Raw genomic sequence first — 11894 nt, forward strand, 5'->3', positions numbered from 1 at the left:
ATGTCCATATATGGGTAAATATTTGTCCAACTGTGTTTTATTTTGTGGCATTCACTGGTGCTTTCATTTTGTAATGTGTTTGGGTAAAGCTGAGAAGCATATACAATTTAATGATGATTAATGATGTCATTATTGAGTCAATTATTACTTGATTGGTAGATGTGGGGATTGAGTCAGTCAGTCAGAACAACATTATGGCGCGTCGCAGTGAAGGAGAGAGACAGTGATATGTGATGACGATGTTATGCTATTATTATTAATGATAATGTTATTGCAGGATGGTTGCCATGGTAACCGGTCCTGTTAGGACGCTCGTGACCGTTCTGTTCAGATGTAAAGTGCGCGGGACGCTGCTGCACATGCACAGAGCCTACAGCCAGTTGCAGGTATCTTCTGTTGTGTCTGATCGCCTGCGGCTCTTCGAGTCTCTCAGGGAGAAACGGGCCGACGAGACGAGAGGCGGAGCTACAGAGAGGCCCCTCAGCATCCGATTGGCCGATGGCAGGACGGTAGAGGGCCGAGCTGGCGTGACCACGCCCCTCCTCGTGGCGCAGAGCACGTGGGTGAAAGGAGCACTGGTGAGCAGAGTGAACGGCGAACTGTGTGATCTCCTGCGCCCCCTAGAGGGAGACTGCGAACTGCAGCTTCTGGACTTCAACACAATTGAGGGCAAACAGGCGTTGTGGAGGACGGCGGGGTGCGTGCTGGGAGGCGTGCTGGAGGCGTCGCTGGGCGCCGAGCTGTGCAGGGAGGGAGTGATGGAGTCCGGCCTCTACTGTGACCATATGCTGGACAACAGCACTGTCTCTCTGGCGGAGCTGGAGGACAGATGTAAGGAGGCTGCATCCCTCAGACCTGTCCTCTCCACTGTGGAGCTCCAGACGCACGACGTCAAGCAGCTGTTCCCGAGCAACAAGCTGAGACGTCAGCTCATTGGAGAGCAGGGGACTGGGCCCAGTGTGACAGTGTACAGATGTGGAGACAGTGTAGGAGTGTGTAATGGACCTCTTCTTCCTCACACCGGCCTCGTCAAGGTCTTCAAAATGTTACAGGTGTCTCCCGTGACATTAGCCAATCAGCCGCAGACGTTGGGCGTGATGCGCCTGCTGGGCGTGGCGTTTCCGGGCGAGCGGGAGAGGAAGGAGTGGGAGGAGCAGAAGGAGGAGGCGAGGAGGAGGGACCACAGGCGCATCGGCACGGAGCAGGATCTGTTCTTCTTCAACGACGTCAGTCCTGGAAGCTGCTTCTTTCTGCCCAAAGGAGCTCATATTTACAACACACTGACTGACCTGATGAAGAGTGAATATAAGAGGCGGGGCTTCCAGGAGGTCGTGACCCCGACCCTGTACAGGAAGGCATTGTGGGAGCGTTCAGGTCACTGGGAGCATTACTGCGACGACATGTTCACCGTGGCAAGCCAGGACAGTCACACATACGCCCTGAAGCCAATGAACTGTCCTGCACACTGTGTGATTTTGAGCAGGACGTGAGGTCGTGGAGGGAGCTTCCTCTCCGCTGGGCGGACTTCGGAGTTCTCCACAGGAACGAGCTGTCTGGAGCGCTGACCGGCCTCACTCGGGTCCGCAGGTTCTGTCAGGACGATGCACACATCTTTTGCACGCCAGAGCAGCTAGAAGAGGAGATATCTGGCTGTCTGGACTTTGTGAGGAGTGTGTACCAGACGTTTGGGTTCTCCTTCCACTGTCTGCTGTCCACGCGACCTACACCCTGTCTGGGGGAGGAGGAGCTCTGGAACACTGCCGAACGGCAGTTGGAGAGGAGTCTCCAGGCGTTTGGGGAACACTGGGAGTTGAATCCGGGAGACGGAGCCTTCTATGGGCCAAAGATTGACATCCAGATCAGCGACGCCATTGGTCGACAGCATCAGTGTGCCACCATCCAATTGGACTTCCAGCTGCCAATCAGATTTGATCTGCAGTATGTTGGACCAGATGGACAGAACCACAGACCGGTGATGATCCACAGAGCTGTACTGGGATCAGTGGAGAGGATGATCGCCATACTGGCCGAACACTTTGGAGGGAAATGGCCGCTGTGGTTATCTCCAGCGCAGGTGATGGTTCTTCCTGTAGGGGGTGACAGTGAGCCTTATGCCCAGCAGGTGGTCCGGGACTTCCGTGAAGCAGGCTTCATGGCCAGTGTGAATGAAGATCACGCCACCTTAAACCGGAAGATCCGCTCAGCCCAGTTGGCCCAGTACAACTACATACTGGTGGTCGGGGAGAAGGAGCGTGCGAGTGACACGCTGAGCGTTAGGAGCCGAGGAGGTCAGCAGCTGGGCAGGAGGAGCAGGGAGGAGGTGCTGGGAGCGCTCACACACCTCCGAGACTCCAGGAGCAACCGGGAGGACTTCTGACCGCGCGACCCCTGAACCCTTACCTCTTGTTCCTGTGTGGAACCTGACACTTCCACTCGACACGGTTCTGTGCCTCATTTTGAGCTATTGCATATCACTGTAGTCATATCACACAGTGTATGAGGGAAAAAAATGTATCAAACAAAAATCGCTTGTATCTCAAAAATACAAGCGAAAAAAGGGCCTTTTTCACTCAAACAATAACTAAAAATCACACCTGTGTGAACTGAGTGGTGCAACTACACATTTATAAAGATTGATTATATAGAGATTGATTCACTCTGACGTGATATCTGTGATGTCAGTGACGTCACATACTAACCATAGCAACCATGCTCGTTTTTTTGGTACGAACAAACACGGGTACACGGGTACACGGGTACAAAGCCAGTTGTTGGAGTGGTTTGCACCACTCAAAAATACATCGCATGGATGCTACTGGGACGTATCCTCAGTGATGTTACCTGAGGTCAACAGGGTTTCGGGTCTACCAACATCATACCCCTCACTCAGGCGACCCAGCCAGGGTTGATCAAATCCCGGCAAAGTACTGTATGTACTGTATGTATGTAAGTATATGTACGTGCAGTGTGTCTGTATCAATACATTGCATACCGGGTTACGATTATAAACCAATAACCTATAGACAAATCCACAGAGGGGTGCCCTGGGCGTGGCCATTTTTAGGTGTATACCATTAACTGACTAGCTGCACCCATGGCCTACTGCTCCTCGGATTAATGCTCTGTAGGCCATTATTATTATTACTACATGCAGTTACGTAAGGCATAATATCTGGCTAGGTGGTCATTGTCGGGAGATAATTCACCGACAGGGAGTTTAACCACCTCCCTGAAGGTGAATTATATCCCGACAACGACCACCTAGCCAGATATTATCCCGCTTATTACATGGCTACCTAACATAAATTAATACATTGACCCAAAACACAACAAAAAAAGTATTCCATAAGTTTGCGCTGGCTGCGTCTGGTCAGCTGCAGTGCTGGAGCACTGTCGGAAAAACAAGGAAGTGAGTTGATCAAACAGAATACATTTTCGGGTACTGCTTCGTCTATTTCTCGCTCAAATTTTTTCGAAAACATTTTTGAGAGCAATGTTTAGCTGTAAATGACATTGTGTGTCACTAGTGTGTGTGTGTTTACATGGCTGTCATGTTGGAAACAGCAGTAAATCAAGCGGGGCGCAGCCGCGCAGCTGGTGCTCAGAGGGTTTGATTAGGCAGAGGTCTGTTATACATTCAACCAAGCCATGTAATAAATTCAGTTGAGTACCATCATCATGGGACATAGGCCCGACTTTACAGTAAGCTTCTACCATCATGATGGGTCATTATATTATAATATTTTTGTAGCATTGTACAAAAGAATGCATTGAGAAAGAAATGCTGCTATTTGTCCCAAAGTGATAGCTGATTTTTGTTTCAAAAAATCTTTTATACCCTGTATAAAATATAAAATGTATTATATACATTTTAAACGGTATAAAAGTTTTGTTAAACGACACAATGTGACATAGCTCTGTTTACAATGTAAACAGCTATGTAAACTTTACACAATGCCGTTCCCCCTCCAACTTACCCCATTTTCAACTGTATTTTGTTAGATTTTCACACTTGCTTTGGCATATTGCAAACATATGATTTATCATACCAATAAAGCTCATTTGAATTTAATTGGATAATAATAATACACTTTATTTGTACAGGTATGCTATAGTGTGTTTCATGACAGCAGCCCAGATTACTTTACATTAAAACATAGATAAACCACTTGAAGCGAAGAACAGTCATCAATGGCAGCAAACATATGAAATGGATCATTATTCACTGCCCGCTTCACGCTTCACGTTCAGAAGGGAATATCAAAACTCTTCATCGTGGTTAGCGAGACCAAACACTTTAGAAACTCATCTCTCAAGTTGAAAACTATAGAAATTATCCCTGAAAGTATAGTCTTAACATGAAAGTGGGTGGAAACGACTAGTGATTCATGTGAATGTCACTTACAGTAATGGTTGGCCACTATACTGTCAGTGAGAAATCATGAAAAAGCATTTCAACGTGATTTGTCCACACAAGATGTGAACAAACAGGCCACATCTCAGTTCTGTGCATAACATGTGTAATGTGATGACTCTTGAACTGTGGCTGGTAGCCTATTCCATCATGCTCTCTGTAAGAGGAGCTGTGTAGTATTGTCAATGTATGGTGTGATCTGTCTATGTATTGTGTATTTATTGTGCTGTGATTTATTTGTATCCTGAATTCCATCTGTCTGTCTGTCTGTCTGTCTGTCTGTCTGTCTGTCTGTCTGTCTGTCTGTCTGTCTGTCTGTCTGCTAGCAATCAGTTCATTCATTGTGCAGGTCAATGTGGTCCAGGTCTTATTTCTCAGTATCCTCCACACTGTTCTTGACAAACTTGATGCATCTGCCCAATATGGTACTGTAGCCAATTCATATAGGCCTACACATTGTATTGTCTTTGCTTGAACGTTGAATTACTTTGAAACTCCTGTGAATCCAGGAGGTATCTGCTGCTGAAATGATGAAATAGTTATAACATTATAACTATTAGGCTTACACCAACTATGTCACAACTTGTCAATCACGTTGAAAGTATTACAATGAAAGCTTTAGAAAGCAATAGCCTGCAATGATTATGATTGGAGTCCTTCATGTCCAACTGACAGGGGAAACTTCTACTGAACAAACACAAACTAAAATCATGGTGACTCTCACCATTGCTTTTCAATAAAAGTGAATTGATTATGTTGTAGGCCTGATCAAATTGTTATATTTAACCCCCCAAATTCAAATAACGTATCTGCTATTTTTAAGCCAATACAAATGTGATTTGGTTATTAGTGTACTTGTTATTTGTATTATAATTTCTCAAGGGTGAAATGAACCATTGTGTAAATATCATCAGTTCATTCCTAGAACGTATGTGGACGTATGTGGACGTATGTGTTAAAATGTAAAAATAAAATGAACTAAATATAGTCTTATGTATGACATAAATAGATTCAATGTATTCATGGTACGTGCACCAATATTTTACTTTGTTTTACATTTAAATTTGTATATGATTGATATGGCAATCCAGCCACTATACTTGAGATGACCCCAATTTAATCCTGTCACGGTCCAAGGCTATTGTGCAAGATGTATCTTTGCAGTGAGACATATGTAGCCGGAATTGTTGACTTATTGATGGCTCAAAGTGACATTGATGAAAATGAAAAATAAAACTGACTTTACGCATTGTGAGCTTGTAGATCGGCTATTTCAAATGGCCGAAATGTATATATGGCTGAAGTGGTTAATGTGCTTTGTATCAAAACATACAAAGTAACTAGTAACTAAAGCATGCTGCTTTGTTGTTGGTAAGTTCTTTAAACCCCCCAAACACAACAATGATGGCTGTTGTGTTTGACTCTGAGCTCTGTATTGAGACCCAGGTAAAAGCGGTCGTACAGTCCAGACACGTTTCCTTTGAGAATCATTTCTAGAATGTAATGCCCTCTGCCTCAAAGCTTGACATCATTGACGTCCTGTGTTCAGGGTTTGATGAACAATAGAACAAGTTGTTGCAAATGAGCCACCATCATTGGTGCAGATTGCTAATTCCACACAAAACAGTGGAAGCACACCTTTAATGATGATAATGTGGTCGTTCACAGGTGATCTAGCTAGTCAATACCTAATAGGTGGCCATTAGCACGTTTGGTCACAGCAGTTTCATACGCAAATACATTGAAATGACTAGCATGAATGGAACAACCACAAACTGCTGAATCTTTACATGCAGTTATGTGCATCAAATAAGCAGTAAGCCAATAAGCCAGTAAGCCATCTATATTCCTTGTTTTACTGTGACAGTTTGAACTGTGAGTAGGTCCTACTAGGGGTGTAACGATACATTTTAACAGCGATACGATACATATCACGATACATTTTAAACATTTCAAACCCACGCCTTGACATGAACACAGAGAATACACACATATTTCGATGTGTATTAAATTGAATAATGTCTTATAAACATCAATAATATGCTATAGCAAGACTTTGAGACTTTTAAGTAAAGTGGCAACATTCTTTAATGGTTAATAGCAGTTGTATAATTGTATACTATATATTATTATATAGTAGTATATATACTATATATAAGACATTATTCCATTTAATACACATTGGTTATAATGCATTATAACACAGACATTACAGCACTTATAATAGTTATAATGTGCTGTTCCACTGAGCATAATAATGCATTATGACCAGCACTTATAATGTGTTATAAACGTGGTTATAAGTTGTTATACATGATTATAAACATTTATAACGAGTGTTATAATGCCTTATAAGCATATTATAATGCATTATTAATGAGCAAGTTATAATGCATTATAAAGGCGACCTTAATATAAAGTGTTACCAAAATGGGCTTATAGGAAATACATAGGATGTTATAAACTTTGCAGGCTTTCGTTAAAATGTGATTTAGATAGCATGTTAGATATAGCCTACAGTCGACAGATCCCAGGTAATTTGCAGACCTGGCATAAGTGTTTATTATTTAAGTTAGGTTTTTGCCATAAACATATCTTTTGCCATAATCAGGTAGCTTTACAACAAAGATGTAAAATGTAGTGCAATGGATGTTTTGGTTGACACAATAGGTAGAATAATTTGGCACATTTGTTTGGTCCTCAGCCTTAAAAATGGGTGTTACAATAGCCGTTTTCCATGTACTTGGAAAAATGCATTGTTTGATTGATAGATTTATCAAGTGAGCTATAGGACAGATTAGGGCGTCCTTATGTGTTTTTAGAAAGGTTGTGTCCATATTACAAACATCCTTTGCTTTTGAGTCTCTTAATGAGCCTATAATCTTTACCGCTTCAGATTCGGTAATCTCATCCAACCTGAAAATGGGCCTGTCGTCCTTAATATGATCAAAAGTCCAAGTTCTAGTAGAGAAGCTTTGAGCCAGCTCCTCAACAGAATGTATAAAGAAACTATTACAATGATTTGCAATCACATCATGATCTAAAGTTAAAATTCCATTCACTTTAAGTTAGAGTTCCTTTGTTTTGTGATCCTTATTTCTCCCAGTTAGTTTATTAAGGTTTTCCCAAATCAATTTCCCATTTCCCCTTGCATCTTCTATTACTTTGATGAAATAAATCCGCTTTTGCTTTCCTTAAGTTCCTTACTACCTTGTTTCGAAGGCTTGTGAAAATCTGCCTGTCACTGCTGTGACCTGATTTAAGTGATCTCTTCAAGGCAAAATCCTGCTCCTTCATCTTCTGCCAGAGGGCGCTATTGAGCCATGGCAGAGTGTTATTTTTTACTAGGTCTAGACTTTATATTTATATCCTGGAGGCTAGCGATGGATGCTAAAAACAGCTAACAAACGGAAAATAAAATACTATTATTTCTGGATAAAATTACATTAATAAAACCAGAGACTTAAGTTCTCGGTTTGGCACACAAGGTTAATTGCAAGCACAAATCCAGATAATTCCGGGTTCGGCAAATATTGTGTTAATAAGAACATACACAATATGTATTTCAATGTATGTATTTCATACACACGTTTTATTTCATCCATGCTTACAACATATGCCACTAGAAAAATAGTACCGGTATGTACAAAAAATATATTTTGAGTGTATAATATAAAATGTCAAACAATATGTTGAAAAACATTGGATAACAAGTTTAAAATAAATCTATCTACACATAAGCTGTATGGTCAAAATATATATATATTTTTTTAAATGAGGCAGAAATGGTTCTTGCGAAAGTATAGAGAAACATTTGCAGCAGCTATGAATAGCAGCAGATATAAATTCAGTCCCTTGTGGAAGTGAGAGAAAACACTTCAGATATCATACTGTTTGTGACAGTACCAGTGCAACAGCAGTGGAGTGTAATCTCTCCATTGATTTGGTCGGGCGTTCAAATTGTTCCTCAAAACAAAAACCTCCACCTCAAGATCACAGTCTATTGTGTGGACTTGCTACAACGCAGTGGTTTGGTGGGACATGACTTGGTGGTGATGAAGGGATGGTCCAACACCTGGTCAGGTGTTATCCTCTCCTCTGGATCCGGGTGAAGCATTCGTTTCAACAGGTCCACAAAGACGACTCCAGTTCCGTCGGCGTCACCACACAACGAGTCGAACACTTCTTCCAGTGAGCGGTTTTCTGTTATTTCTGATATTTTCAGTCCGGCGTCCAGGAGTGCTTGAACCGGCATACCAAGAGTCAAGATGATGGATAGAAGCTACAGGGGGGGGGGGGGGGGGGGGAACACAGGATATTTCACATTATTATTCACAATATTCCATGTAACAGTCTTAGGTAAACATAGGTGAACATTTAACTTCTGTGTAAAGTGAATCCGTGGAATACTCACCGCTTCAGAGTCAGTGTCCCCACAGAATAAATCACGAGTCAGCATCCCATTGGCCATCACACAGCCCAGTGACCACATGTCAAGGGCCTCTGTGAGTGGGAGGCCCAGGAATACTTCTGGTGCTCTGTGGGTGGAAAAACAAAAAGGATGTTAGCAATATAATAACTGTCTGCTTTCAGTAAAGTACAGTATGTATAAAGGCCAGTACGATTTAACACAAAATCTAGCTCAAAATAACTCACCTATATGCACGAATGGGCATGATCCTCCGTTGCTTGGTCTCAGAGACATGAACAGCCAGACCAAAGTCAATGAGTTTGACTTTGAGGGGTTGTTCTCGTCGGTTCACCAGCATGATGTTATCTAGTTTTATGTCTGTGTGGATCAGACCGATACCCTTCAGGGCCTGTAGTGCAATGGCAAGCTGCAAGTCAAGAATAAAGAGCACGATTAATAATGTGAAACAAGGTGGTGTGAAATTTAACTGAATATGTGTCTGTATGGGTTGCCATCACATTTCAAACTCATACCTGCTGTATGACAGGTCTCATCTCCATCATGGACATAGGACCTCTGTCATTAAGGAATTCCAGGAGATCGATATCCAGAGACTCAAACACCATGCATTGAAATCCTTTATGGACGAAGCCGTCGTAAAATCTCACTATTCCACACGTGTCAGGGTCCAGGACTTTCAGCGTTTGCAACACAGCCATCTCACGTGCTGCCACTTCATCATAATCACTGCAACTCTTCAAGATCTTGATGGCCACTGTATCACCGGTGAGTGTGCTGATGGCTTTGGCCACCGTCCCAAAGCTGCCCTCCCCCAGGATGCTCTGGACTTGGTACTGGCCTCTGTCCAGCAGGTCCATCTCAGATACCATGCAACTCTCTGGACCATCAGAGTGTTGGGAGGAGCTGGCGGTCACAATGACCAGTGGTGTTGGGGAAGCAGAGTTGAGCACATTGTCCAAATCAAATCTGTCCCACTCTGGATCCGAGCAAGACATAATGCCGGGTCCGGGGGCGGTCAGGGTTAGGGTGTCAACGTTAACCGCTGGGACGTCATCATAGTTGATTATGTCCTGTTCAGCTGTGTCCAACTCTGAGCAATCAGAGCTAGTGGGGCTGGTGACCTCAACGGATTTTTTAAATCTTTTTTTAAATGGCAGCTGCTTCTTAGCACCTAGAGAGAAGAGATATAATTTAGAGTGACTCATGGAATATATCATACACAAAATAATACTTCACAAACTATGAAAGTTGTGATTGATACGCTCGGCTCAACAAATAGCCTACATGAGCTGAGCTACACATTAATTATATCCCCAACATACAATTGGTATGTTATGGTGTTGGGGATATAATTCATCACATTATTATAATTATGTACATGTTTGAATAGCAGGGATTTTTTCAGAAATCAAAATATAGAATATAGAATATTTTGTATTAGATATAAAACTGCTGATAAATTCAGATATTTATAATTTAGCCCAATTCTAGATATATCTGTTTTCACTAGACAATGTGTAGTGTTCATTGACCCTTACCTGTATATGTCCTTGAAAAGCGCTGGTATGGTTCAAAGCGATGCTTTTTCAGGCCTCCTACTTTTACTTTGAAAGTTTTGCTATCCTGTTGTCTCCTGGTCATTAATGTAGTCATGGTGAGTCCTCTTTCTTCAGCAGAATTGTTCCTAGAGTTGAGAGATTCCATCTTCACCTGGAGTCCACAGTCAGATCTGATCAGAAATGAGTGATATCCTGGAGGAGTTGTGGAGAACTGACAACTACAAACTCTTCTTATACTAGAGAGCCTGAGGTGGAACCACTAACTGCTTGGGGTTGGTTGGCCAGAGAACAATAGAACTATCTCTCCACCAACCACAACCTAACGGGTTGAACCACTAACTGATTGGTCAAAGAGGGGAGGGGCACCAATTCAATGCTCTAAATTCTCAGTATTTATCATACTAAAAGGATCACATGCAAATTGGTTGGTCGATCCATTCAGCAATAGGGTTACACGCCCTAACCTGTCCGTTAACAATGGGACAGACTACCCCCAAAACATTCCACAACATTCACAATTCACAATAATAGGATAGTTCATGAATCATTCAATAATAAGTTAGATGTGTCCAAACGAAGATAACATGTACCTTAGTGAGTGATTAAAAAGATGATTTAATATGTCCTGGTGAAATATATTTCTGCACATGGCTGGAAATTAGGGAGGAAATTAGGTGTGGACAGAAAATCTATTCAACCCTGTCATGAGTTTGTATGAGTCCTCATGTGTCTTTTTAGATGAGCCGTGTGGCTACAGCCCTTTCCACAAACTGTGCAAGCAAATGGCTTTTCCCCTGAATTAATCATTGTGTGTGTCTTCACACAACATTGATAATATTGGCCTATATCTGACTAAAGTCTGACAATAAGTGTTCGAATTCAGACTTGTCATTCTAAAAAGACTCATACATACAGTTTGAGTTAAATGTTATAGTGTGACTCTTTTAATGTTCTAGTATTATGGCACTCAAATGTGGAACATGGCAATGCCCTACCACCAGCTATCAGAAAGTGCCACTGCTTTTATGTAAAATACTTGTATTGCTTTTATAGTATATGTCATGCATTTTATGTATTGATGATTTGGTACTTTACCTCTGTACTTTTTGCAAACTGTTAATAAAGTGTTTATATCAACCAATGTACTGCATGTGTTTGTTGTGTTCATACTTGTATTCAATTTAATTTTAACTTGTATGTTTTTTTATTTTGTGTTTTATTCTCTATGGTGGTACTCATGTCTAGTGAACAGAACAGTATCAACAAACACAAAGAAAGTAATGTGTTTAATAAAAGGTTGTGGGTATTTGTTGTGCTGTTCTCAGTTGTATGGAATAATTGGAATTTGTTTCAGTAGGGTTTTGCTTGTGTTTTAATTCAATGTATTTTTATAAAAACATCTGAATTCTTTCATCTGGACCTGAGGTTGAAATGCAGGCTAAATGAGGATGGCTGATACTTCATCATTACAGACAGAGATTAAACATGC

At 41.8% G+C, this 11894-nt stretch overlaps 1 pseudogene across 1 annotated transcript; it reads left to right on the forward strand.

The window, feature by feature from the left end:
* The first annotated feature begins 278 nt into the window (after positions 1-278).
* Positions 279-2377, forward strand: LOC306934329 (threonine--tRNA ligase 2, cytoplasmic-like; annotated as a pseudogene). The gene has a single exon. The product of its transcript is annotated as a threonine--tRNA ligase 2, cytoplasmic-like (transcript).
* The last annotated feature ends 9517 nt before the right edge of the window (positions 2378-11894 follow it).

This window comes from Electrona antarctica (assembly GCF_951216825.1).
Source record: "Electrona antarctica genome assembly, chromosome: 2".
Lineage (NCBI taxonomy): Eukaryota > Metazoa > Chordata > Actinopteri > Myctophiformes > Myctophidae > Electrona > Electrona antarctica.